The 27,500-nt window shown below is 48.5% G+C and overlaps 1 long non-coding RNA gene across 1 annotated transcript in view; it reads right to left on the bottom strand.

Moving 5' to 3' along the window:
* The window catches only part of LOC118301296, a 46,224-nt gene that overhangs the window by 4,936 nt on the left and 13,788 nt on the right, over positions 1–27,500 (bottom strand). The window contains exons 4-6 of the long non-coding RNA XR_007030422.1: positions 22,996–24,896; positions 22,295–22,457; positions 22,065–22,150 (exon numbers count right to left, since the gene is read on the bottom strand). This is a non-coding gene — a long non-coding RNA (uncharacterized LOC118301296). The remainder of the gene's footprint in view (positions 1–22,064; positions 22,151–22,294; positions 22,458–22,995; positions 24,897–27,500) is intronic.

Below are 27,500 nucleotides of genomic sequence, written 5' to 3'. Positions count from 1 at the left end.
TCCTCCTCGCCCGCCTGATTCCTCATCGCCTGCCTGATTCCTCATCGCCCACCTGATTCCTCCTCGCCCGCCTGATTCCTCTTCGCCTTCCTCCTCGCCCGCCTGATACTCGCCCGCCTGATTCCTCCTCGCCCGCCTGATTCCTCCTCGCCCGCCTGTTCGCCCGCCTGATTCCACCTCGCCCGCCTGATTCCTCCTCGCCCGCCTGATTCCTCCTCGCCCGCCTGTTCGCCCGCCTGATTCCACCTCGCCCACCTGATTCCTCCTCGCCTGCCTGATTCCTCCTCGCCCGCCTGTTCGCCCGCCTGATTCCTCCTCGCCCGCCTGATTCCTCATCGCCTGCCTGATTCCTCATCGCCCACCTGATTCCTCCTCGCCCGCCTGATTCCTCTTCGCCTTCCTCCTCGCCCGCCTGATACTCGCCCGCCTGATTCCTCCTCGCCCGCCTGATTCCTCCTCGCCCGCCTGATTCCTCTTCGCCTTCCTCCTCGCCCGCCTGATACTCGCCCGCCTGATTCCTCCTCGCCCGCCTGATTCCTCCTCGCCCGCCTGATTCCTCTTCGCCTTCCTCCTCGCCCGCCTGATACTCGCCCGCCTGATTCCACCTCGCCCGCCTGATTCCTCCTCGCCTGCCCGATTCCTCCTCGCCCGCCTGTTCGCCCGCCTGATTCCACCTCGCCCGCCTGATTCCTCCTCCCCGCCTGATTCCTCATCGCCTGCCTGATTCCTCATCGCCCACCTGATTCCTCCTCGCCCGCCTGATTCCTCTTCGCCCGCCTGATTCCTCCTCGCCCGCCTGATTCTTCTTCGCCCGCCTGATTCCTCCTCGCCCGCCTGATTCCTCCTCGCCCGCCTGATTCCTCTTCGCCTTCCTCCTTGCCCGCCTGATTCCTCCTCGCCCGCCTGTTCGCCCGCCTGATTCCTCATCGCCCGCCTGATTCCTCCTCGCCCGCCTGATTCCTCTTCGCCTTCCTCCTCGCCTGCCTGATTCCTCCTCGCCCGCCTATTCGCCCGCCTGATTCCTTATCGCCCGCCTGATTCCTCCTCGCCCGCCTGATTCCTCTTCGCCTTCCTCCTCGCCCGCCTGATTCCTCCTCGCCCGCCTGTTCGCCCGCCTGATTCCTCCTCGCCCATCTGATTCCTCCTCGCCCATCTGATTCCTCCTCGCCTTCTTCTTCGCCCATCTGATTCCTCCTTGCCCGCCTGATTCCTCCTCGCCTGCCTGATTCCTCATCGCCCGCCTGATTCCTCATCGCCCGCCTGATTCCTCCTCGCCCACCTGATTCCTCTTCGCCTTCCTCCTCGCCCGCCTGTTCGCCCGCCTGATTCCTCCTCGCCCGCCTGAATCTCGCCTTCCTCCTCGCCCGCCTGATTCCTCCTCGCCCATCTGATTCCTCCTCGCCTTCCTCTTCGCCCATCTGATTCCTCCTCGCCCGCCTGTTCGCCCGCCTGATTCCTCATCGCCCGCCTGATTCCTCCTAACACATTCACCATCTACAAGTTCACATCACGTGGGAACACCAGCTAACGGCTTTTTTCTTTACTTCGTTCGTGGGGGGGCGTCGGCGCTACCAGGTGAGCTATCCGGCGCTCGTCCGTTCTTTTCAATCTTTCTTTCGCGTCGAAAACAAGAAACCCACTAACCCCTGAACGCTGTGAGACGTTGGCTCGCCCTTGTTTTATGAGCCGTTTTGCTTTGAGTTGTATTTGAACGAGAGAATTCTGACCTGACAGATGATCACATCTCAAAACTGCAGCTCTTGAGTGGCAGGAAACAAGTGATGTTTGAAATTTTAAAAAACATAAGAAGATCTCATCCTGCCTTAGACTCAAAGAATAATAATAAAAAAAAATAACTTTCTACAAACCAGGAGGTGGAATATATCATGACATAACAATCATATTCTACTCATTTGCTTTGCCTAATTAGTTCATAGGCAACTGGTATAATATCACCCAGATCACAACTGTATTAACATAACAAGGAGACATACTGTACGTCCCTGTGTCCTGGTGTGTTTTTATTATGTTTATTAACACAGAAGCTCTCGGAGCTCTTATTCTGGTTGCAGGGTTTATCAGTGCACTCGTTCCATGAACCTCAGAACATGTGGCTCAGCATGTGACTTCTGTACAGTCCTGCGCTTTAATTCAGGCAGAACGTTTCCTCGGGAAAAAAAAAGGGATTTGAAAAAAAAACCAAGCGATTCATTCATTGCCGGCGATTCCGGCTTCTTCTCCGTTCAACGTTGTGCTTCGACGTTTCACTGGCCCTCCTCCTGTTCCTGCACGGGGCGGCAGGCCTTCGTTTGGACAGGTTGAATCTGCTTCATGTCTCTCTCTCTCTCTCTCTCTCTCTCTCTCTCCCCCCTCCCCGAGACAGAGAACACTGCAGCCTGAAAGACGGGCTTCAATGCAACACTCCAGGCCTCCTGGCGTTTCCCCTCGCGCGCCGACCGCTCTGGTTTCTGAAGAACACGCAGCTCGGTCTCATGCAGCACCAGGGGGAAGATATGAACATCAAGTCAAGTGGAAAGTGGTCTGTACGGTTTCTTTTCAGGGGGGGGGTGGGGGGGTGCCTCACCGGCTGCATGGTAGACCTGGCATTGCCCTGCGATGGCGCACGAGCCGCCCAGGCAGGGGGGGGGACGGGAATCCATTCGAATAAGCGGCTGGATGCTGTTAATTCCACTCTCTTTCCAGATTACTCCATCCCCACTCCTCTCCTCCGGCTTGTGTTTTCCATGAAGCAAGGAAGCGCATTTTCATAAATAGACCTTGGCCGAGCGCTGCGGAGATGAAATTTTAATGAAGCTCCGAGTCTTGAGTGCAGTGCACGGGGCCTTGGAGAATCAGCCCTGTGTTACATTACTATGGCTTTCTCTCTCTCTCTCTCTCTCTCACACACACACACACACACACACACACACACACACACACACTAATGCAAACATAAACCCCCTCCCACCACCACAACCACATGTACGCACACACACACACACACACACAAACACACAAACACACAAACACACACACACACACACACACACACACACACACACACACACACACACCCACCCACACACACACAGCCATGTTGCAATGGTGCAGGGAGCAGCCGGTTGCATATTGACAGGATGGCTGGAACGGGACCAGACTGAGGGGAGGGTGTGTGTATAGTGTGTGTGTGTGTGTGTGTGTGTGTGTGTCTGTGTGTGTGTGTTTTGGGGGATTAAGAAAAGAAAGTGGGTGGGTGGGTGTGATGAGGCAGTGGGGTTCTAATTTGTGGGGGGGTTCAGATTTCTTTTTGTCCAGTTATTTTTTGTCTTGTGCCTTGAGGGTGATCGACCCCCGTTAGCGTTCAGTTATGGAGATAAAAAAACAAGTTAACGCTGGCAGCCAAGAACACACACACCCCCACACACACCGACACACCGACACACACACGCACGCACACGCACACAAACAGGCAGGCTGCTGCCGCCGACACAGTGGAAGTGTTCAATTCTGTCGATGCAATATTTATCAGCGACGTTCGTGGATAAATCCTCCTCTTCAGAGAGTTCATTTTTTGGTGGAGACAACACACACACACACAAACAAACACAAACACACACACAGACACACACACACTGTAAAAATCTGATACTGAAACTATTCATTAAATATAAACAGAATCAACAACAACTCTTCTACCGCCTACTCACTCTGGGAGGTCAAAGGTCACGCCGACATAAGGCAGGAGGGGGGGGGGCTTCTTGCTCTAAAGCACTGCAGCGTTTCAATCCACCAGGAAATTAATTTGAATTTTTATGAAATATATTTCTTCTGAGGCGAGGTTTGGCTGCAGAGGCAGGCGATGGGGGACGTTTCGTGTGTGGTGATGGGGGCGGGGGCGGGGGCGGTGGTGGGCGGTGGTGGTGGATGACGACATTATGCATATGAGGCGGTAATTAAAACATGGCGGCCGTAATTAGGAACATTGTATAACTAATCAGGCCTAATGAGCAGCGGGGCGGGCGAGGCGCTGATCAAACGGCCCCGTTATGAGGCCTAATGGGCGGGGAGCAGCGATGACAGTCCCGCCGTCCACCGAGCTCCACTGCGTCGTCGAGGAAGTACAGGTTGAGAATAGCCCTATGTTTTATTGATACTATTATTATTATTAAATATTATTATTGAACCTTATGTGTGAGTGAGTGCGCACATAACCTGTTGCATTGGCATCCACTGAATAAATTCCTGCCGTGATGAAAAATGCAATGGCATGAATTATGAACACCATAACAATATCGTAGCAGCGATATCAATATTTACACCGCAACAGGAATCCCGAGATCTCAGGAAAACCCTTAGTCATCCTGCTGAAGAAGAAGAAGAAGAAGAAGAAGAAGATGAAGATTAAGTGACAGGTTTATGGGCCTTTTTTTCACACAGCAGACATTTTGATATGACACAGTAGAGACAACAAAACAAAAGACACCAGGAGTTATTGATATGACATTAATGCCTCACTGTGACCACGTGACATTGAACCAGCAGATAAATGGAACTCAGCCATCACTCGCCTAATTATTATTTTTAGGTCTGTGGCCTCTTCTCTTCCTTGCTGAGGTCCAGATCGAATTATCATAGCTTATTATTAATAATACTTATAACAATACTGTGGATGAAAAAAAACAAACAGAGACAGCCTACACGTGTTGGAACCTACACAGACTGATATTCAATAGTAAAATTAAACTTTAACTCAGTATTATGCTCAGACGTTTCCCGCATCGCTCCTGTCTCGTTTGTGTCAAGCTTCACGTTAAATATGCGATTTCAATTCTTATCAATAATGTAGCGCAGAGCCGCCATTTAAATATTCATCCCGCGTTTACACTCACTTTACCCACACACACACACATCGGTCCCTATCTGCTGTGTAAAGTTAACATGAGTCATAGACTTTGGTAAGAATTTCAAATGATAATAATAATAATAATAATAATAATAATAATAATAATAATAAGCAGACCAAACCCGCCTCATGTTTAATGTGCGGCCTCCCCGACCCCGCCACAAGTGCGCCAACGAACGCACGCGTGCGCAACACGCACTGTAGCCTCTATTGTAAAAAACACACACGCGCACGCGTTGTACGTACACGCACGCGAGCAGGCTGCACAGAGCCACATGGCGTCATCTCAGGCCTGTTGCGTGTGTGTTGGTTAACATCTAATTTCTTCTACTTGGTGATGATTTATTTTCCTTTTTATCTTGTAGCCTATTGCCATGGGAACACCTGAGGAATTATGGGATGGATGACATCATATAAATACGATCTGATGTGAGTTATTAGCGAAAAAAATAATTAAAAAATGAATAAAAAAGCCCACGTTAGTTAATTTGAAAGATGAGATGACGAAAAGTTTAATTTCGCCACTTAATTAATAAGCAAAACTAAAATTGTCAATGTTCACTTGTAGTATTGTTATTATTATTCTTATTTATCTTATCAGTAGTATTCTTATAATTACACATATTATTCAGTTATTATTTGTCATTTAAAATTCAATCACATTCGTTATTATCAAATCCCCTTTTTGTTGCATCATCACACACTGGTCAGCGAAATGTTTGCTCCATATTTCTCCCCTCACACACACACACACACACACACACACGTACGACCGGAATTATTCATACAAGCACTCGCCGCTGGAAGCTCATCATCACAACATCGATACACAAAATCCTCCAAAAATCATCGGAGGGAGTTAATTGCAGAGCCCGCGGGGCAGGACACATGAGAGAAAAACATCTGCATCCGGTACCGAGTCCGAGCCGGTGACGGGACGAGACACACACACACACACACACACACACCGTCACACACTCCAGGTGTCTCTAAATGTGTTGAGGATGGAATCAGATATTCACAAAGAAGCAATTATTTGTCTTTTAATTAAAACCAATCAATATTTCAATCATGTCTATTTGCTGCCGTTTAACGTGTCTCTCTCTCCAACATGCAGCTTTCCAAAAAAAATAAAAATAAAATAAAAATCCACCTTGAGCGAATCCAACGCGCCATTTAGAAAACTGAGTGGAAACGAAAACAGGATATAAATATGAATTTCCCCTCCTAATTTCGGAGCAATGTGTTTCAAAGAGACGCGGCCTCCTCTCTCTGATCATGTCTCATCAATAATGCAGCTCCGCAACTGACAGGATGCCCGAACGGCGCACGCGCAAACACGCAGTTCCTCCGTCGGACGGACACCGGCTAAACTTCAGCGTTTAGTTACGGTACAATTTTAATGATAAGTTAAATTGACTCAGTGACGGCGGAGAGAGAGGAGGTCCTGGTTCTCCCGCCTCGTGGATTTCAACCAGTGCTGCTGCATCATATGTATTAATCGCCGCAAACATCTGGATGATCTTTCCGGGGACTTTTAACAAACCTCGTGGGGGAAACGTGGTGCCAAAAATAAAAGTGTACCTGTACATTCAGTATAATACATATGCAGCACATTAATTATTTCTATTCTCCTTTACCTTGTCAGCATGGAGTAAATATGTTTACTCCATGCTGACAAGGTAGAGAATAGAAATATTTAATATATAATTATATATATATATATATATATAATATTTACTCCATGCTGACAAGGTAAAGGAGAATAGAAATATATATAAATATATATATTAAATGTGCATCCAGAAATCTAAATGAGGCCTTCATGCATTCCACATGGATATCGACAGGCACATGCAGGTACAGTATATATGTGTCCACATAAACAACGTGTACAGTGAACAAATTATAATCCATGTTGCTTACTTGGCAAATTGCAAATTGTAAATAATTCCAAATGCAAGCGTCCCTGTAAATAAAATCTTGTTTTCATTGCTTATTTAAAATCCTCCTGCACCGCCCGCTCCAGAGCACAAACACACACACACGCGCGCACACACACACACGCACACACACACACACACACACACACACACACACACACACACACACCAATACACTGAGGGGAGGAGGGAAAGAAAATAGAAAATAGGAAAAGGAAAATGCAAAATAGGTTCGATGAAAACGTGGGGAAAAATTGGGCTGCTGGGCCACTTTGATTAAAAAAGGCAAACTCCTTTTCCCGGTCTTCCCTTTCACATGCAACAAACGGACAGAGAAACCAATAATTGGTGTGTGTGTGTGTGTGTGTGTGTGTGTGTGTGTGTGTGTGTGTGTATGGTCGGGTTGGGCGCTTGTGTTTGGGGGATTCGCTCCTCACGGACTGCGCTGCTTCATTCCTCTGCCCTATATACAGTATCTGTCCGCCTTCAATCTCTCTGCTCTGGAGGCTGCTGCTGCTGCTGAAGGGATGTATGAAGCGCTACTTTCTTGTCTCGGCGATGAATAATGCAGCGCTCGGAGGCCGGCAAGTTTCCAGTTAAATACCAATTTGCTTAACCAGTGTTTCCAGCCTCTTGCCAGCTCCACTCAGTATATAGCAGGGGAGCCGCAACCGGCCTTTGGTATAATTAAAGGAAAAAGATCTATATCTGGAGGGGGGGGGGGGGGCAAAGAAAGAAACCCTGTCAGCCCCTGCATGTGGTCAGCGAAGGGGCGACCCCGTGTGAACTCACATCAGCGGCCGATTGGACAGATCGCCGCGTGGAGCAGGTGGAGGGAATCTGCTGCGATGGGTTTGTGTTGTGAAGGTGTGGAAATGTTCCTCGGTGAAAAGCAGACTCCCCCTGTTGATCAATGTGAACACCGGTGTTCCTCTCTTTTCATCGGATGCGTCATTTTTGGTTTCCCATCATTTCAGCAAAAAGACGCGGAGCAAACGCACGCGCTCTCACTTCTGTTTGCCGGAGCGTCGACCTCACGACCCCTGGACGCTCGTCCAGAGTTTGCACATTGTCCCCGCGTCAGCGTGGGGTTTTTCTCGGGGTACTCCGGCTTCCTCCGACGGTCCAAAGATATATGGGGGCCGATATCGTAGATTGGAGATCTGTGTCTCAATCCGTGAGCGCGTAGTCAGATTGGTGAGATTTTGCAAAATTCAAGACAGGAACCTGCCGATGCGTATTCAGAACGTGTGTGTGTGCGTGGTTGGATTTTGTAAGAACGATTTGTGAAAGATTTGTAAGTGTATTGGGATTTGTGCAGGTCATATCTGTGATTGTGTAGATATGAATCTGTACATGCGTTCGTGGATATCAATAGCTGAATGGAAGAAAGTGTTTTCCCGAACGAGCTTGAAATACAGACGAGCCATTGGTTACAACTCGAGCGTAGCCTCGCGATCGGCCGTCGGTTCACACTTCCGGCGCGGCAGATCCGAGGTACGGCAAGCGGCATGGACATTTCCCATCACAACGGGGAGATGTGGGCTGCAGGGGCAGATGGCCGGTTATGGTGAAGACTCTTTTTGTAGAAGAGACGTGAATGTCAATCAGACAAACTGAGTATACGGAGATGTATAAGATGGAGGCCTCCTCCGTCCATGTGGCCTCACGTCACGGCGATCAAGCGGGCGCGGCGACACGGAGCAGGCCGAGGTCAGCTCCCCCACAGCGGCCGCTTCACAAACAAGCAGCGGGAACCACGAGTGTGAGGTCGGGGCGTCAAGCGGTGTCAAGCGGCGTCCCCGCTGGGTCCGCGGGCAGCTCGCCTTCCTTCCAGGGGCGAAGGATTAGAGCAGGAACACGGCTCCGCACCACACGTGGTGACCGCCTGCTGCCCCGGGTCCGCCTGTCACCTCCCCCGCCCCCACCCTGCCTCCCCCGCCGTCCCCTCCTGGTGATCAGCTCACCGAGGCGAGATGCAGAGCAGAATATGCCCTCCTCCTCCTCATATTTCTCCTCATCCTCATCCTCCTCCTCCTCCTCCTCATATTTCTCCTCATCCTCATCCTCCTCCTCCTCATCCTCATATTCCGCCTCATCCTCATCCTCCTCCTCCTCGTCCTCCTCCTCATATTCCTCCTCATCCTCATCCTCCTCCTCCTCTTCATCCTCCTCCTCCTCATCCTCACCCTCCTCCTCCTCCTCCTCCTCCTCCTCCTCATCCTCCTCCTCCACTTCATCCTCCTCCTCCTCCTCCTCCTCCTCTTCATCCTCCTCCTCTTCATCCTCCTCCTCATCCTCATCCTCCTCCTCCTCCTCCTCCTCCATCCTCATCCTCCTCCTCTTCATCCTCATCCTCCTCCTCTTCATCCTCCTCCTCTTCATCCTCCTCCTCATCCTCCTCATCCTCCTCCTCTTCATCCTCCTCCTCTTCATCCTCCTCCTCATCCTCATCCTCCTCCTCCTCCTCATCCTCCTCCTCCTCCATCCTCATCCTCCTCCTCTTCATCCTCCTCTTCATCCTCATCCTCATCCTCCTCCTCTTCATCCTCCTCCTCCTCATCCTCCTCCTCCTCCATCCTCATCCTCCTCCTCTTCATCCTCCTCTTCATCCTCCTCCTCATCCTCCTCCTCCTCCTCCTCATCCTCCTCCTCCTCCTCCTCCTCCCCACCAACGCCGAAAAAGTAAACACTGCCTCTCCGTTCCCTCGCCAATTGTTATTCATAGAGCAGATAAATATTTAATTCCATCTAAGGATACCTTTTGTTAACAGAATTACCGTACAAGCCTTGCAGCCCATAAATCCCTCAATGAATTCAAATTCTGTTCGTTCTCCGTTGCTCCGCGCGCGGCTTCAGTCCTCGAGCCTGCCGAGCGTGGAGGAAGGAGGAAGGAGGAAGGAGGAAGGAGAGGAAGGAGAGGAGCGGCGAGGATGAGGCTGAGCGAGAAGAGGAAAGTGAAGGTGGGGGAGGAGGAGAAGATGATGGAGAACAAGAACAAGGGGTGGTTAAAGTGTGAGATGGGCGAACAGGGAGGGTTACGGCAGGAGTTGCACAACGTGAAGAAGACGAGGAGGAGGTGAAGGAACAGAAGAAGATGGCGGAGGCGGTGCAGAAGAGAGAGGAAGGATGGAGGGAACACAAGTGAAGGGGAAAGAGGAAGAGAAGGGGAAGAGTAAAAAAGAGAAAAGGGGGAAGAAGATGAAGTGGAAGAGAAAGAAATGAGAAAAAGAGGAAGTAGATGAGTTGGCGATGAGGCAGAGGACGAAGAGGTGAAGGAGAAGGAACGAGGGCCGAAGAGTTTCAGGGGGCGATTAACAAGGAGGGAAAAAAGAAGTGAAAAGGACAAAGGAGCAAGAAGAAAAGGAGGTTGTGGAGGAACAGAGGGAGATGGAGGAAGAAGAAAGAAGTGAAGATGAGCGACAGAGCAGATGGAGAAAGGTGTTGGTGAAAGAGGAAGGGAAGGAGAAGAGAAAGGTGGCAAAGGAGGTGCAAGAGGGAGGTGGAAGGAAGTAAAGAAGACGGAGGAAGAGGAAGGAGAGGCCACGAGGACGAGAAGGAAGAACGAGAACCAGAGGAGGCGCAGGGGTGGAAGTACAGAGCGAGGCTCAGCGAGGCTCCATTGATCTGGAAGCATGAAACGACCTCTTTGTTTTCCTCCGCAGGCATAAATAATGGATTGACGAGTTTCCCGACGAGAACATTAACATTAGGGGCCGAACTTAATGAGCCGGCCGACTGTAAATGATCTGACACACTGACTCTCTCATCGCCCGGTCGGATCGACGTCGTCCCGAGCCAAAACCAGAGGGACGCGGAGGCCTGCATTGATTCCGGATGAAGTCGGACCATAGCTCCTCCCCCTTCTCCTCCTCCTCCTCCTCCTCCTCCTCCTCTTCTTTCTAACCTGGGCTTCATTTGTGTTTCGACGCGTTTGTTCGGTCCGGCCAATCGGAGATTACGACCTGTTGAGGCCACTGAGCCCGAAGACTGTTGGCCCCCACGATTAAAGTTTAATCAGCCTCGCGTGCCGTTAATAATATCCCCCCCCCCCCCCCCACCCCATCCTCCCCTCTTCTTCTCTTCTCTTTTTTAATGAAATTCGTCTTCTTTTTTACAAAAAAAGGAAAATTACAATTCCCCTAAGCAGGACAGAACGGATGGTGGAGAAGAGGGTACGCGTTCCTCACGGAGCAAAAAGGTTTCAATTGGGGCTCTTTGATAGCTTTTAATAATATCCCCATGGTTGATGGATGAAATCAAATAGAATGATGAGTCTTTGATTTACGCCCCGATCAGCAAAACCAACTTGTGTGTGTGCGTGCGTGTGTGTGTGCGCGGGTGTGTGTGTGTGTGTGTGTGTGTGTGCGTGTGTGTGTGTGTGTGCGCAACGGGGCTGAAGGAGTTTGACTCGTTCCTTTGGTAAAGAAATAATATCCTTTCGCCTCATCCAGGAGCGTTTGAATTAGCGTGATCACAAAGATTTAGATCCCGCTCGTCCGCACGTGGTGCAGCTGTCAGTCAGGCGGCCATCGATGGGAGAGTGTGTGTGTGTGTGTGTGTGTGTGTGTGTGGCGGGGGCGGGACTTGGAGCCAGAGACTGTATATATAAAGATGGACGACGCATTTGAACGTACATCGGTGTGATAAGAAACTACCTAAAATGACAGAAACCATCTTTGAGAATCATTCATTTAATGTGTACGTTGATTTTTTTTTTTGTTTGGTCCATGTCTGATCCACTAACATGGAAGGGGCGGGGTTTATGAGCTATACTGCTGCCAGCCACCGGGGGGCGATCCAGATGATTTGGCTTCAGTTTTGGGGAGCTGACATGTCGCTTTATTGACGTAATCTGAAATGTTTTACACTCACACGGATGATTTTAAAGGATACTTACAGTTTTTTTTTCTTATCGTATCTTGAATAGTTGGAAATGGTGAAATATATTTCACCCTGATTGTGGATAATTGTACCGACGGGAATACAGCCTGAGAAAATTATAAAACTGGCGCTAGTGTAAAAATTATTATGACAATTTTTGAAACATCTAGATGAAGATAACTTCAGCAAATGATGATGTGAAAGTGAATGACATTCCTTGTATATGCCTTTCTTTAAGGGATATGAATGAATTAGGATACAATATTTTAAATATTTAGATTTTTTTAAGGGGGTCTTTTTGTAAAACCAAAATCACAACTGTTTTAAAATTGTTTATTACAGCAACTGTACACTGACCGGCAGAATATCCACTTTAAGTATGTAGGGTATGTATAGTATGGCAGATTTTAATATTGATAGCTTTTATTAGCTTAATACATGCTAGCATATTCATGACGGTCACCTAATGGAATGGAGTGAGGGGCCTCTCACTGCATAAAGTCCACTTGAAATGATGATTTCAGCATGAGCGCTGGTGTTTCTGCTCATTTCAGCGGCCGATGTCTTTCCTGGTTATAAAACATTAAGAGATTTTCAATGAAGAGAAGAAAGCAGGAGCGATTCATTTACAAAAATACAAAAATAAAAGTCAAAGAGTGATTGTTGGAATTAATTAAATCAGATGTACAGTTAGCTTCTTTTTTTTTTTTACAGTGTACTTATGGCTCAGGGAGTGTTCCTGTTCCCCTTTGCATCTGGGAAGGATCTGCTGACTTTGCATTTTCAGTTCTGCTTCACGCTCTGTCGGCCACGGCCATGTTTTTATACCATTGGCGATGGTGCAGTAGCTTTGTCATAAGGCTGTGTGAGTCAAAATATCAAAACGACAAGAAATGACATCCCTGTTCTCAATCATTATGAAATGTATTGTTCAAACAAAGAAGTCTTTGTCTCTCGTCAAGCGAACGGTGTGAAAACTCAATTGTGAAGCGGGCGATAAAACTTTCAACACATTCAATCTTCCCCGATGCTGAAACATGAAAACCTCTAAAAGGTTCCTCAGAGAAGAACAGGAGAAGAGGGAGGAGGTGATGGCGGTGGCGGGGGTGAAGCGTTGACAACACAATAAGAATGACGTCGTTCATTGGTTCAACGCTTGAACGTGCAAATTGTCATTTCTCCTGGAATTCTAAAAGATGGCGGACAATCGATGTGACAGCCAATGTATTTGATTTTATTTTAAAAATATAATACAAGAGGCTTGTTTCAAAAAACAAATAATCACTACATCTCTCAACGGAAATAAGAATCTACTGTACAACCAATCACGTTGCGATCTCTTTATCGCGCTGTGGCCCTACAACACGGCCGCAACCACAGCTCCTAAATGTGGTCACCGAATTTAACCACACACCAATGTTAATATCGAAATCGACCGAAATGGCTCTATGTAATGTATACGGGATTGTTTGTGGGAGAATCTACCCTCAGGTCAGAATCTATCTTCTTTTCATTTCCTAACAATTCCAACAAACAAGCTGTGATGAACCCCTTTTACTCGTCATGCACCGGATAGATTTGGCCACTACCTCATAAGGAAATAGAAACTGTCTGTAGTTGGTGGAGACCAAAACAGGGCTCAAAGTAGAATTAGAATGAATGTCGGCATCAGGTGGACAGAATCTTGTGTAAAAAAGTGAACAAATTGGCCGTAATGAATATCATATGAAGGATGGGATTCTGTCAGTCATGGTGGTTAATGATAACGTGCAATTATTTTATATTAATAACACGATATGGGTATATTTGACTCTCTCTTTCATTGCTCATAGATGAATTGGCGTTAGCTCCTTATGGGTGGGGACAAGGCCGAGGTGAGTAGGGGTGTGTGGGCGGGGTAGTTGTTGCCGGCGATGGCAGACGAGCGGGGTGAGAGTGATGGAGGAGCCACTCTCGCCGCCGCCGAGTCAGAGTGGGGCGGGTGTCCTCTCTGATTAGCGATGCCGCCTGTGAGTGCACTAATGCACCTCGCTATTAGCATGTTTCTCCTGGTTGCCACGGGCAGCGCCGCGCCGCCTCCCCGTTTGACATGTCAGAACGCATATCAGTCAGAGCGCCCATGGGCTTCACATCGCTGAGAGAGAGGGTGGGTAAGAGCAATAAGTGCGTCGGCGAGCGTGTTCTTGTCCTCGGTTGAGTTTTATCTCTTTGGAATGAGGAGGTTCTTCACGGGGATGACGTCGTCGCCGTCTTCCAGGGATTAGTTCAGGTCCGGGGCCTGGGTTTAAAACGGCTGGGGTTTTTATGTTGGTTGGTTTAGGCTCAGAAAGAGGAGCAAGAGGTGGAGAAACAGAACACCTGTGAATTTTGTTTTGAAAAAAAAAAAGGTTTTCGTGGTATTACTTTCAGGTAATCATAACGTTTCTCAGCTTTTAAAAACGTATTTACTACTGTACTGAGATCATGATATGTGTCGGGACTTACAAGAGTCATATTCCTGTTGCTGTCCTCTGGAGAACGACCCTATACATCATCTGCGCAAGTAATTATGACGGGAGAAAAGGATAGGAAGTCAGATGAAGTCAGGTTGAGGCGGATGGATGGTTTAACAACACACAGGACTTTCAGCCTGCTGTTCGTTTCCATATGAAACTGGTAGTCAGCGTTGTTTCTCTTATTCCATCCCCATTTCACAACCTTAGCCACATGTTTACTATAGTAACCATGGCAATGAAAGGTCCTCTAATCTTAAGGAAGTACTTACATTGACCAAATATGTGGTGTGGAATACCCTGAATAGCGTCGTCCCACGTGGACGCTTGATCTGCACAGGACTTGATCAGCAACGTGTCGGGCTGTCCGATAGACTTCCAATATTGTCTCCTGCGTTGAGGGTTGCAGCCTGTTTGTCTGCTGACATGTATGGGGCAAGAGACCAATATGGTTGTGAAAGATTAAACCACACTTTGCCATCTTTCAGTAACCTTATAGTTTGCTGCGTGAACCCAACCATGAGGCAAAAGACCTAGCCAGTGCTTAAAAAGTGACTCCAGGGGCTCTTGACTTAGACCCCCGCTCTTGACCTGACCTCAACGATACCTCGAGGATGAAGTGAAACGTTGAGGGTGAGCCAAACCTAAATCAGCCAACATAGGTGTTCGACTTCGCTGATGACTAAATGAGGGTGGGACCAGGTTCGCAGGAACCAAACACCTCCTGCACACGCCAGTGAACATGCACGGTATTGACGATTAGAGACTTCGTCCGCTGAGGAGACTCAGGTCTTTTGGGGTGCAGGGGACAAATCCTGAATCCCCTAAGACCTTTAATGACTCTGCAGTGCCGTCAGCACATGTTCTAAGGAGAGGATCTGTCTCACCAACCGGTCAAGGGGGCAGGCGGTGTCCCGGGACGCCCTCTGGACACAGTGGAGGTGCATTGTGGGAAACAGAAGGATGATGAGGGGCCAAGCTTTCATCCTGAAGGGGGAACGTCACCAGGCCCAGAAACAACAACAGGCAGCGCACTGTGCCGTGTGTCCGTGCAACCTTGCACCTCCCGCGACGATGCCTGGTACCTCCCCTCATCCACAACCTGCTGCCGCTGTCACGAAGTCCATCTCATCTCAACGGAAAGTGCGAACGCCTCCGGATTAGACGTATATCGAGAGGAAAAGTTGGAAAAAATTGCAGACCCAAAAGTAAACCAAAATTCGAAAAACACAGGTGTCGGATTTACGGAAAGAAGTGAAACAGAGACCTCAACACCAGTAAAGTTGGCTCGCCCGTGGACCTCGATCAATCATGAATAACCAGACGGAGGTAGGCGAAGGAGAGAGAGAGAGAGAGAGAGAGAGAGAGAGAGAGAGAGAGAGCAGGAGGGTAAGGGGAATGAAAAAGACGCCCAAAGGAGCCGAGCATGGATGGATTGATAGAAAGGAAAGAGAAGGAGAGAGAGAGAGAGAGAGAGAGAGAGAGAGAGAGAGAGAAATGCCCGCGTGGAGAACGGTGTAATGGAAAAGCAAAAAAGGCCTCGGATAATGAGCGAGGGGCCGAGGAGCCGGGCGTTCATCGAGGTGGGAAAACAGAAGATCGTGAAAAGAAAAAAAAAATCCCCCTTAACTTTTCCCAACATCAGCCCCCCCCTCCTCCGCGTGCTCCCACCCCCCCTTATTCTCCCATGTTACTCTCTTCTGAAAAGGGCCCCGAGGCTACAGGCCCTCTCCTGGGTGGCTCGCCCCCGAGCGCCGCCCTCGTTCCGCTGCACGCTGGTAATAATTTGAGGGGGCTGCTGAGAGAAAAGCCAAGGCTTTTAGAGGGATCAACCTCGCTCACCTGCACTTTCATCGCCCTCCCCCGCCTCCTCGCGCCCCGTCTACGTTCCAGGCATCAGGCCTTCTCCCACGCCGCTCCTCCACGCGCCATCTCCCCTCCATCTCCCCTCCTTCCTCCTCAACCCTCAACCGCCCCCCGGTTCTTTTCCCCTCTTCCTGACCTGCCTGCGCAATTCCTCACTTTGCAAAACCAGCATTTCAGAAATGCGGCCCGTACAGTCACCCGGCGTTCCGTCGCTCCAGACTGTAAATTTAAGAGACGCGGAGAAACAAGAACGAGAGAATCCTCCGTGTTGTTCTGGTGGAATGTGGCGAGGAGCACGGTTGTGGAAGATGGGGGGGGGGTCATGTATTTTGTACAGCCGCTCGTCTCCTCACCGTCTCCCTCTTGTCCAACGTAGAGCCGCCATCTTCCATATGCGGTTTCATGCCTCTTGCCCTCGTCCCCAGACATCTTCACGATTTCATCTCTTACAATCAGTGCGAAGGCAACATTGTCGAGTTTGATTCGCAGTCGGAGGCGACAGAGCCGACGAGTTTGCACCTGATTCCCGTGATTTCGCCGCCGCTGATCTTTCATTGTGAACATCTCAATCTACGTTTTTCGTTCACAAGTAACAAGTTGTTTAGATCGTTTCGCCACTTTTGCAGCTTCTCAGCTGAATGTCATTACCACATTTCTACCCTCACTGGGTTGTGAGCTTGAATAATGCAGGAACTATCACAATTTTTACCAATTCATTTGAATTCACTGTCATTTTTAAAGTTTTTAAAAATGTATCGGAGGACGCTAATGGATTTGTTTGAACACGTACTATCTACTTTTCCGAACGGAAATATGTGGAAGAAGAATAACTAGTTGAACTTACCGTTGTTTTACATCGGGCAACTAACTGAGTTCACTTGACGTGTCATCTCAATGACTCAGATGGGAAAAAAATCTATCTACTTTTTTATCTAATGAGCTCAAAGCTGATGAATCAAGGCCCGGCTGACGTCCGAGAGCGTTTTGGTCGATGGTCAAAAACTTAAATTAAAGGTGCCAATTTACAAATTGCATATCTTTTTTTGTTGACATTTAATTTGTAATACGGTATCAAGTTGTTCATGGGGGGAGGGACCGAGGTCCGTGTCAAAAAGAAATATTCATAATTGTTCGTACGCCTGTCACATCTGATCCTTTTTCTTTGCCCTTCGTTTTCATGCAACGTTGCATAGACGTGTCAATATGATGTTTAAATGCAATATAATATAACACATTTTGCTGACTATGTCCATGTTTTTTTTCTCCCAACATTCCCACTTTAAAGCACATCGAACACACCGGAATCGGAAAACAGCGGCGTCACAACTCCGGGAAAGGGGACCGGTCCCCCGTCAGCGAGTGACTGTCGGAGGAGTCTGCATCCTGCTTTTTGACTTATCTCTCATTTCAGTCGGATCATCCAACGTGACACAGACGTTGGATTATAATCGAAATCTCTGCGGCAACACTCATTCATCCCAGACACACCGGCGTGTTCTTTTTCCCCCCCTCTGAGGTAAAGGACGAGATGTGCTGAGAGGAGGAGGAGGAGGAGGAGGAGGAGCTGATGAAGATGAAGAGGACCAGGTGATGACACCTCAGCCTGGTCCCCGGGGGACGTCTCTCCTCAGCAGCAGCTTTAATAGACAGATCACCCGCCATCACTCAACTGCAGCAACCGTGTTGCGTGGAGTGTGTACACGTCTGTGTGTGTCATACACACCTGTATTGATCTCACCTCGGGGGTTGTGATGCGCACACGCCGAATAAAAACACAGACCCAACCCCCAAACAGACACACACACACACACACACACACACACACACACCTGCGTTTACACACAGGTGGCAGGGCAGGTACAGCGTGCTCCTCCGTCCTGCCATCCACCGCTGGCAGATCTTTTATTTAGCCGCTGCAGCGAGCGGCCTCCCGCTCATGAATTATGCAGCCGCGGGGCCCCTGTAACAAGCTCCAGGCCGACTCTACACCTTGTGTGTGGCTTAAAATATAGATAAAAGCTGAACAGCCAGCTACAAACATAGTCCTTCTTTTTTTCTCTCCTTCTTCCCCGAGACAGAAAGCAGGCGATGGCGAGCAGAGAGTCCACGGCAATTAGGCCGAGGCCGTGGTGAGCGAGTCGGTGCCGCGGTGAGCGAGTCGGTGCCGCGGCGAGCGAGTCGGTGCCGCGGAGAGCGAGTCGGTGCCGAGGAGAGCGAGTCGGTGCCGCGGAGAGAAGGTCCGGCCCGTTGACTATGTGCGGCGGGCAGGAGCAGAACAGGGCGCGAAGCCGAAAAACACTGAGCTTGCTAAAGCACAACAGGGACGAGCGGTTGCAGAGCGATTCACACCAAAGCGATAATAACAACAACAACAACAACAAGCCCAGAACACTCTCGTCCGTGTCACCAGCCCCCGGAGATGAGGGGGCTGCTGCTTGTCAAGTGCAATCTCTTGTGCTCGTTTGTTTCTTCTTCTTCTTCTTCTTCTTCTTCTGCTCTCGGAGCGTGCCCGGGTGAAGGAGGCGGCGAGGTGATGAGCCTGAAGTCGACGCCCCCCCCCCTCCGGTTGCATAACAAAGCTTACGCAACTTCCAAGAGGAGAACAGCGTGTGCTGTTGTTCTGAAGACAAAGCGCACGAAATAATGCGCTTGGTTAAATTTGATGAAAAACTTATTGAGCATCAGACACACACACACACACACGGACACACACGGACACACACAGACACGGCTCAGTAGTTTACGTCCACGTGAACATCACTGTCTTGATCAGATATTTCAATTTGATAGGTCAAATTCAAAGCAAAAGGATTTTGCCCAATAAAAAAAGCATCAAAAGAGAATAACTTTCAGTTGTGAAGAAGCGGTGAAGCGTCTCCACACCCTCGTCCGGTTGCTCCTGATTCAACACGCTTGTGTTTATCTGATTCGTGTATTTACATCTTTTTAATTTTATTCTCATATTCAGGTTCATCATTTTAATTGGGGTCATTACATGTGAAGGTTCAGCAAACACATCTGTCTCGCCCGTTTCCTCGCTGCTCCTCTTTCCTGCCTTTCCAAAACTTATGAAAAGGGGAACACATGATTTAAAACAAGCCATGTGATCATATTTTAAAACTCTGACTGTCGATGAATTGTAAAATAGACATTGTCAGGCAGTGACCCACTTCTGCACTGTAAAAAATGTAAGTGTAAGATGATTCTGATTTAATCATCAGCTTTTATCTGTGGCTAAATAGCTACTTTATAAAATAATGAATAACCTGAAATATGAATGGACACGGATGAACGACGGCGCTTGTGCACCATTCCCCCATTAAAAACGCTTATAATCAACATCTTAATAATTCAAAGTTACAAAACTTGACCGTGAAACCGAATCGTCATATCTGAGACGCCACATAACCGCGATCGCTCCACTTCGCGCTTATGAATTGTTTAAAAAATGCTCATGTGATCTTTTCACGTGGCGTTTGTAACGGCATCCGCGTCCTTTTTGAAACGGGAGGAAAAAAAAGAAGAGAAAAGTGAATGGCACCGTGAATTCAACAGTGAGCATGATATCATACAACAGCGAGTTATCTATTCATGGCTCCCATTAATGAATCATAGCCTCGCCAGACTTTATACTCCAGACATGCCCTCTTTGAATATGTCATAAGCTCTTATTCTTTATTTAATGGCCCTCTGTAAATCACGGCCCCCCCTAAAAAACAAAACAAAGATATAAACGCGTGCAAACATCGCGGCGCCGCCGTGTAAGGGGGAGGGGCTTACGGAGGGAGGCTTGGTTCCGGCAGATGCCAGGAAACCTGTGCGAGGGAGTTGCGGTTCGAACGGTGAGTTTGCAGGACGGAGAGAGAATTGTGCAGGATAACATGTCTCTCTCTCTCTCTCTCTCTCTCTCTTTCCAAGTTTCATTATTTATACTTTATACCCAGAAGGCTCTTTAAACAAGTTAAAGCCTGTTTGCATCGCTGCAGCGACGGACGCACCCGAGAGTCTCTCCACACAACCCAACTGGGGTAAATGTCACGATTTACAGCATGACGCCCCCAATATGTGTTCGCTCATTTCAGTTCAATTCATTCCACTGACCGATCCCTCAACTCTAACCAAGACGGAGTCAAAGGACACGCAAAAAAAAATTAAATATCCTCTTTCTGCCCCCGTGAACTCTTAAAGACCCTGAGAACTCTTTGTGGGCTTTTTAGTTATATATGACTTTTGTGAAGTTTATTGGTTAAATAGCATTATATATATATATATATATATATATATATATATATATATATATATATATATATATATATATATATTGTTTGCCCTTTCAAAACTTTGTGTTGATTTTGTGATTATTAATTATGTGGCTTGTCCTTCCTTGTGCCTCTGCCTCAGTTTCTTTCTCGTGATTCTCTTCTTGCTCCCTGTGTTTCTCCGAGTGATTACCTGAGTTGGATTTAGCTTTTTGTTCTTGTCTCCTTTTATGAAATTCACCTTTTTTGAAGGGCAACATCCCTGGTTTCTCTGCTTTTGCATCTGGCGTCGGACCTTTGCGCTAGGTGTTTTTTTCACACATGGTGCATACACTGCATGTTTTAAAGGTGCAAAATTAAAAAAAGAAATTGACGTACAATTTCGCGTCTTTGCAGTTGATTTCAAAGATCTGCCCTGATTCCACCTCTCTGACACTTTTCACAAAGCTTCTCCAAAGGGCAAAAGTTAAAAATCAAACCATCAAACTGCAGTTTTCGAGAGTCAGAATCCTGCACAATCACTTTTTGGACAAAAATTCAAAAACTCCTCTTTCTTTTGTCACCCTGCCAAACCAAACTCCCGTGTCAGTCCGGGCACATCATTCCCCCCTCGCCGTCTCCCGACTCGCGTGGACGGCGCTTCCCTCCCTCTCTCTCGTCTGGCGGCGGCGGCGGCTCCGCGGGGCCCATCCATCATTCACTGTGATCAGTCTTTAGCGCGGTAATCAACGCCCCGCCGTCCGCTCACTGCTCGTCTGCTTCTCGCGGATGAATAATGCACCGCCGCGGCAATTAAAACACACACACACACGCGCACACGCAGATCCGATTGCTGCGTCAACTGATTTATTGATCGGCCCTCGGCGCTTCCAAGACGACAGGGTTAAATGTCAATCAGAGGATCTGAGTCGCACTTCAGTTGGAGTTATTCATTCCTCCGGACCGGCAGAGAGAGAATACAATCCCCCCCCCTCTGATGGGTCTATGTATTATTAACTGTGATGCTAAGTTGTGTCGGACCTCTTTTGAGGGGGATGCTGAGATCCCTCTCCATTAGCCTTGGAGGAGACTTTAAAGTGAATCGGAGAGTGCGGAGTGAGTATTTTGATGTCGGCAGCCGCGGCCACTCCCGTCGTCACTGGCACAACGGCCTCGCCGCCTGCTGTCGCCTTCTGACGCCTTTCATCTCGACGCCTTTCAACAGATGAGCGTCTCATTGGGGGGGGTCGAAGGAGGCACTGAGCTATAGGTGAAGGAGATCCTCGTCATCGATCAGCTCAAACATAAACGGTCGTGAAATTTCTATCCTGATTTTGGTCGTTTGACCTCAAACGTCTCTGATGCCTGTCGGTCGTTCTGCCCGGAGCTCTGATGGAGGTGAGAGCGAAACCTTCGGTAGAAACCTTTTTAACCTTTTATAGTGTGTGTGTGTGTGTGTGTGTGTGTGCGCTCTGTCCTCAGTCTGAACCCACAGATGTTTCTGAGAAGAAGAGTCTGGCGTGGAAGGGTTAGGGTTTAGCATCCATAACTCCCCGCCACACCCACACACACACACACACACACACACACACTTTTCCCTTTGCAAGGCAGCGATTGGTCAGTAATCTCTCTCTAATCTGTTACTGTAGCACAACATTTGCTACCATTTAAAAACTGAGCGATGCAGCTGCCTGAGTCAGACACTGACATTACGAGGTGTTCCTCTCTTTTCTCTTACCGTTGCTCTGGCCTTCTTTCCTTTCAGCCGTCTTCCTATCGTCACTGCGTATGAATCTCTGCGTATGAATCCCTGCGTTGTTTAGGCTACAAGACAGGAGACAGAAAGATAAGCAAGAAGATAAACAACATTTATTCTATTCACTTGCACTTTTATGTTAACCTATAGGAAATCAAATATTTAAAAAGAGATGACACAGCGAGGGGGGGGGGGGGGGGGGGCAGCCTCACAAGGGTCCAGATGTGGAGCTTCACCAGGGGGACCTCCGGGACCCCGTCATCCGAGTGTCTGACGCAGTGACGGGGGGGCCTGGACGTGCAGCTCGCCCATGGGGCCCGCAGCAGACAGACCCGATCAGCAGGCGGCGACCACTCCGTGGGCCCAGTGCAAGGCCTGCTGGGACACGAGAGGGAGACAGGCATGTGGCGTGTGTGTGTGTGTGTGTGTGTGTGTGTGGTGGTTTGACACACACGGACACCGCATCTGCCTCCGTCGCTTCTGTACCAAATGCCCTACCCCCTCAAACTCACACACACGCACACACACACTGGACTGCTCAGCATCCTGTCTTCTTTCTTTCGTGCCCTCCTCACCAGCGCAGATGTTGCAGTTGTTGAGCAGCCAGTGAGGCTTGGACCTCCCTGTCAATCATCTCAACCCACATTTCAGAGGCTAAACACCCACAGCGAGAATATTTATGAACCATTTGGTATTTGAGTATTTTCTGGTTTTGTAGACAATTAATCAAATATTGATTCGTTTATTTGTACATCAAGGTTGTTGAAATGAAAACCACCAGTTTTAAAGAGGTTTGAAAACGTGTTATATATATATTTTTTTAAGTTTCTCTTAATGTGAGGGAATTTAATAACCAAGGTGAAAGTCATTAACATGTTTTTTTTAATCGCTTAAAGATCTATTTATCACGCACCATCATCATCATCCTCAATCGTCATGGGCGACCGCGGCTTAGTGCGCAGAGAGGTCGCACCAGAAGGTTGAAGGTTCGATCCCCGGCTCCTGTTGCGTGATAGAAAAAGCAACGTTTAAATGTGTGTGTGGATGTGAAGATTAGAAATTCCGATACTTCAGGACGAAGACAGAGACGAAAGAAGACTCTCAACACGAATTGGCTTTCGCCAAAACACGCCGTGACACGAACTTCATGTCGTCGCGTTATTCGCCATACACCGTAACATTCGATCATGTGAAAAACGAAAATGAGCCACGACTTCGACAGCGCATGAGCACGTGCGTCGCGGGCGATTGGTCGTAAACAGGAAGAGAACTGTGAACGATGATGTTCAGTGAGAAGATCTGAAGCTCCGGACTGATCGTCTCTGACTGTTACCCGCATCATCACACTTCGCATTCCACGCACGCGGTCAAAACACACACACACACACACACCTGGTCGACCGGAGCAATTTTTCAATTTCCCTTTCTGATGCCCGACCTCTGATAATTGGCGAGCTGTCTGACTGATGGCTGCCGGAGCGCGGCGCAGAAGGCCTCCCGTCACCTGCAGCTAACGCTGGGCCCGCCGGTGAATTATTAATGGCTAATATCATTATGTAGGCACTGCTTGTCATAACAATCTCGCCTGGTGGAGGGAAACTCAATCTGCTGCCCCTGCCCCTGCGCAGACAATGCCTTTTAATTATTGATACGGACTAATTGGCTACAGGATTCGTGGGGCACAGTTACTTTTGTTCCCTTCGCGGCTCGCGCTGCTCCTTCAAGAAACAATCTTATTAGGAGGCCAGCCCTCCCCGACGCCCCCATGTCAGCAAATTAGCAGGGAGGACGACCCCTGCTCGCCCCTCTCTCTCTCTCCCTCTCTCTCTCTCCATCTACGCCTGGCTTCCTCGCTCACCTCTTCTTCTCCTTTTTTCACACCTCCTCCTTCCTGCTCATCTCCCCCTTTTTTCACTCAGAATTGAACATTCTCCTCGTCCTCACCTCCACATCGGACACCGGTTAATTAGAAACCGGGACAAAGGGAGACCCGGCGCGGCTGCACATTCGACATTCGCGGCACATCTCCGCAAGACACCGCCGGCCGGTTTTCAGCGAAAGCGGCGGCGGGCGGCGGACGGCGGGAGGAGCGGGAGAGGGACGGAGGTGAGAGCGGTGGCATGAGGGTTAATGGAGTTTAATTAGGGTCGGCGGGACGGCGTGAGGCTGCGGTCCGCGAGGCCACCGTCTCTGCTTTAACGTTGCCCCCGTTCATTACCATCACTATTGTAACATCGGCCGTCCTCTTGGCTGGAGCCGCAGCCGACCTTCTGTGACCTCTCAGGAACCCCGAAGCTTTTCACACTTTAAAAATGACAGAATCAAAACTACAACAACGGTGACATGACATCGACTCCTTGGCGATTCTTAACAAACCTACAGTGTGCGATCCACAAGTTTCATGAACTTAAAGGGGCAGTCAGTCATTTTGGGGGTAGATTTATTTCGTTGTTGCTTTTCTGGCGGCCTACGTCGGGGCTCGAGCCCGCAGCCTCGGCGTACGGGAGGCAGGCGCGATAGTAACCACGAGGCCAGGACCCCTGCACACACACTGTTGTGTGGTGCGGTCCGCACCATTTTTTTGGCGGCAAAACCCCCAAAAAGTTGTCCCACACACATGACCAGCATCCATCGTCACGCGAGGACATATTCGCTGAGTTTTACAAAATAGTCTTTTGGATTAAAATCGCTTACTGCCCCTTTAAACAACAAAAATCGAACGTTTGTACTTGCCTACTGGAACGACGCAGTGGTTTCTGACACCCGGCAGGATGATGTCATTTGTTTTCAGGTCTGAACGGCGTCCATCTCGGGCTACAACAAACGTCAGCAGTGTTTGAAATTACCCACCAATATCTCAGGCTAAAAGGTGAAACATACGTTTAAAATCATAATGGACAACGGTCAATAACTCGCAGTTACAGTGACCGGAGAGATATTTTATTACATTTCCTCTGGCGACCAGTCCAGCTGATCTCCTGAGTTCTCTCGAGGGGTTAAGGTGTTTATTCATCTATGTGTTCTCTGATTGAAAAGGGTCCACGTACATTTCAGGTAAGATGACGACTCACTGGGGGTCAGATGAAAACGATTTGACCTGCGGTGACCTCTGACCGCTGCTAATACAGGTAAAAAAAATAAATCATTCAACTGCGTGTTGTCTCTCGGAGTGGACGGTCGAGATGAATCTTTAATCTGAGAGCCAACCTGCAGCGTGGAGGGATGGGAGAAGCAACACACACACACACACACACACACACACACACACACACACACACACACACACACACACACACACACACACACACACACACACACACACACACACACACACACACACACTGTGGGCCTGTTTAGGGAGGCTGCTCAGGTGTGTAGTGTCTGTGGAGAAGAAAGACTCTGTTCTATTGTGCGCCAATATTTTACTTTCACTGTAGGAAACCCTGCAGGACGCTTTGAAGTTTAGTGTGTGTGTGTGTGTGTGTGTGTGTGTGTGTGTGTGTGTGTGCTCGGCCACATGTTCATGTGTGCGCAACAAATATATCCATTTGCACATGACGTGTGGCGAGTTTTTGTCTCCACATGTTCCATATAGTTTATATATAATACTTTTAATTAACTTTTCATTTTATGTTGAAAGATAGATAGATAGATAGATAGATAGATAGATAGATAGATAGATAGATAGATAGGGAAATTTATTTTTTTAGCATTCGACCACCGCACGCAAACGTAACGAGTTCATGGAAAATACCTTCTCATGCGTTCACAGCAAACGTGAAGCGAATTAGCAGCATGTATTTAAGTAAAGCTTGAGTAAAGCGACTAAACACAAACATCCCTGTCGGACGCCGATGTCGCTGGAGGCTCACTGGCTTCCCCCGAGTTCCACCGAGTTCAAGTATTTCGAATGTCACAAAGTGTCTTTGTACGTAATCTCACGGCGCATGTTTGGATCTGTTCTGCTCATCTTTGTGACGTGGCAATGAATGAAATCTCTTCACTTTTGATTCACTGCGGCCAACAGCTGAAGATAGCCTTACACGCGCTCACGCCGTACGCATGATGTAACCGTTCATTTCTCTATTCCCAACATGTGAGATCGGCTCGCACGTCGCCGCCTCAGACGCAGACGCAGATGGAACACGATGCGTCGCCCGTCTCCGCGTGGTCCACGACGGAAAGAGGGCCGACCGCTCGTCTCTCTTCAAGAACGGCGAGGAAGCGCCCAGGGCTTCCGAATTCAAACAGCTACAATATTTAAACGTTGTCTGCAAAATGAGACAGGCACTTTGCAAATTTAATAAGGCCGAGTCTTTTTTGAAAAATTGAAGCTTTGTTCAGCTGTATCATCGTTGCCCGCGAGTTCCCCTCTAATCCTATCGCTGACAAACGTGTTGGGTTTGTTTTTTTCTTCTTTCCTGTGCTATCTTGCAGATTTGATGGAAAAAAAATTGTTCTTTTTTTTAAAGAGCCCTTGAAAACTCAGAATCAAGGTGCGTCCGCATTTGTACGGTACGTTCACACACACACACACACACACACACACACACACACACACACACACACACCACTCGTATCCATCAGACCGGCGGAGCCGAACACACGAGATGGAAGCCTTCGTTTCTCTGCCAGCTGAAATATTAATTTTCTTTAAACATGCTGTCAAATGCAAAGACGGCAGACGTCTGAAAGTAGGGCAGCGCTGCAGCCGGCGGAGGGAGGCTGAAAAACATCCCAGAGAGGAAGCAGGCAAGAGAGAGAGAGAGAGAGAGAGAGAGAGAGAGAGAAGAGGGTGGAAACAAACAGGCAGACGGACCAGCGAACAAATAGAAAAATGGACAATCATAATGAGAATAGATACATATCTCAGTGTAACGAGTGCGTGGTGGCACACCTGTGACCTCGCAGAGTCTCCTCAGGAAACCGCTGGAGGAACCAGGACCCGTCACCGCTCCCGAACCGAGGAACACTGACGCCGAATGGAGAATAGACTTCTCACGTCTTCGCGTTTGTGCTTTTGTACAAATTGAAAAACGAAAAAAAGGACGAACGATCTTCAGATGAAACGTTGTCACGTCCCGACAGCTTCCTCCCCTCGCTTCATGGCTTCATGCTAAGCTAAGCTGAGCTAACCAGCTGCTGGCTGTATCTTCTTATTGAACTTTTTTTTTTCTGAATGTATTTTTTCTTTCCTCTTACAACAGCGTTTGGATGATTATCGCCGCATTCACATATCGAAGGCAGCAATTCATCAATAATGGCCAAGCGTGGAACAATATCAGAGGCTGTGGCTGGCAAGAACAAATAAAGCTAATAAAAAAAAAAAAACAGGTAAAAATACATTCACACTCGCCACTCTGAAACACTGTTGACATCGTTTCCTCTTGGCCTGGTTCCCCCCAAAAATCCAAGATG

Source organism: Scophthalmus maximus, chromosome 2 (genome assembly GCF_022379125.1).
Source record: "Scophthalmus maximus strain ysfricsl-2021 chromosome 2, ASM2237912v1, whole genome shotgun sequence".
NCBI lineage: Eukaryota > Metazoa > Chordata > Actinopteri > Pleuronectiformes > Scophthalmidae > Scophthalmus > Scophthalmus maximus.
The sequence above is the reverse complement of the archived record's forward strand: the minus strand, read 5'-3'. Positions and strand labels throughout refer to the sequence as shown.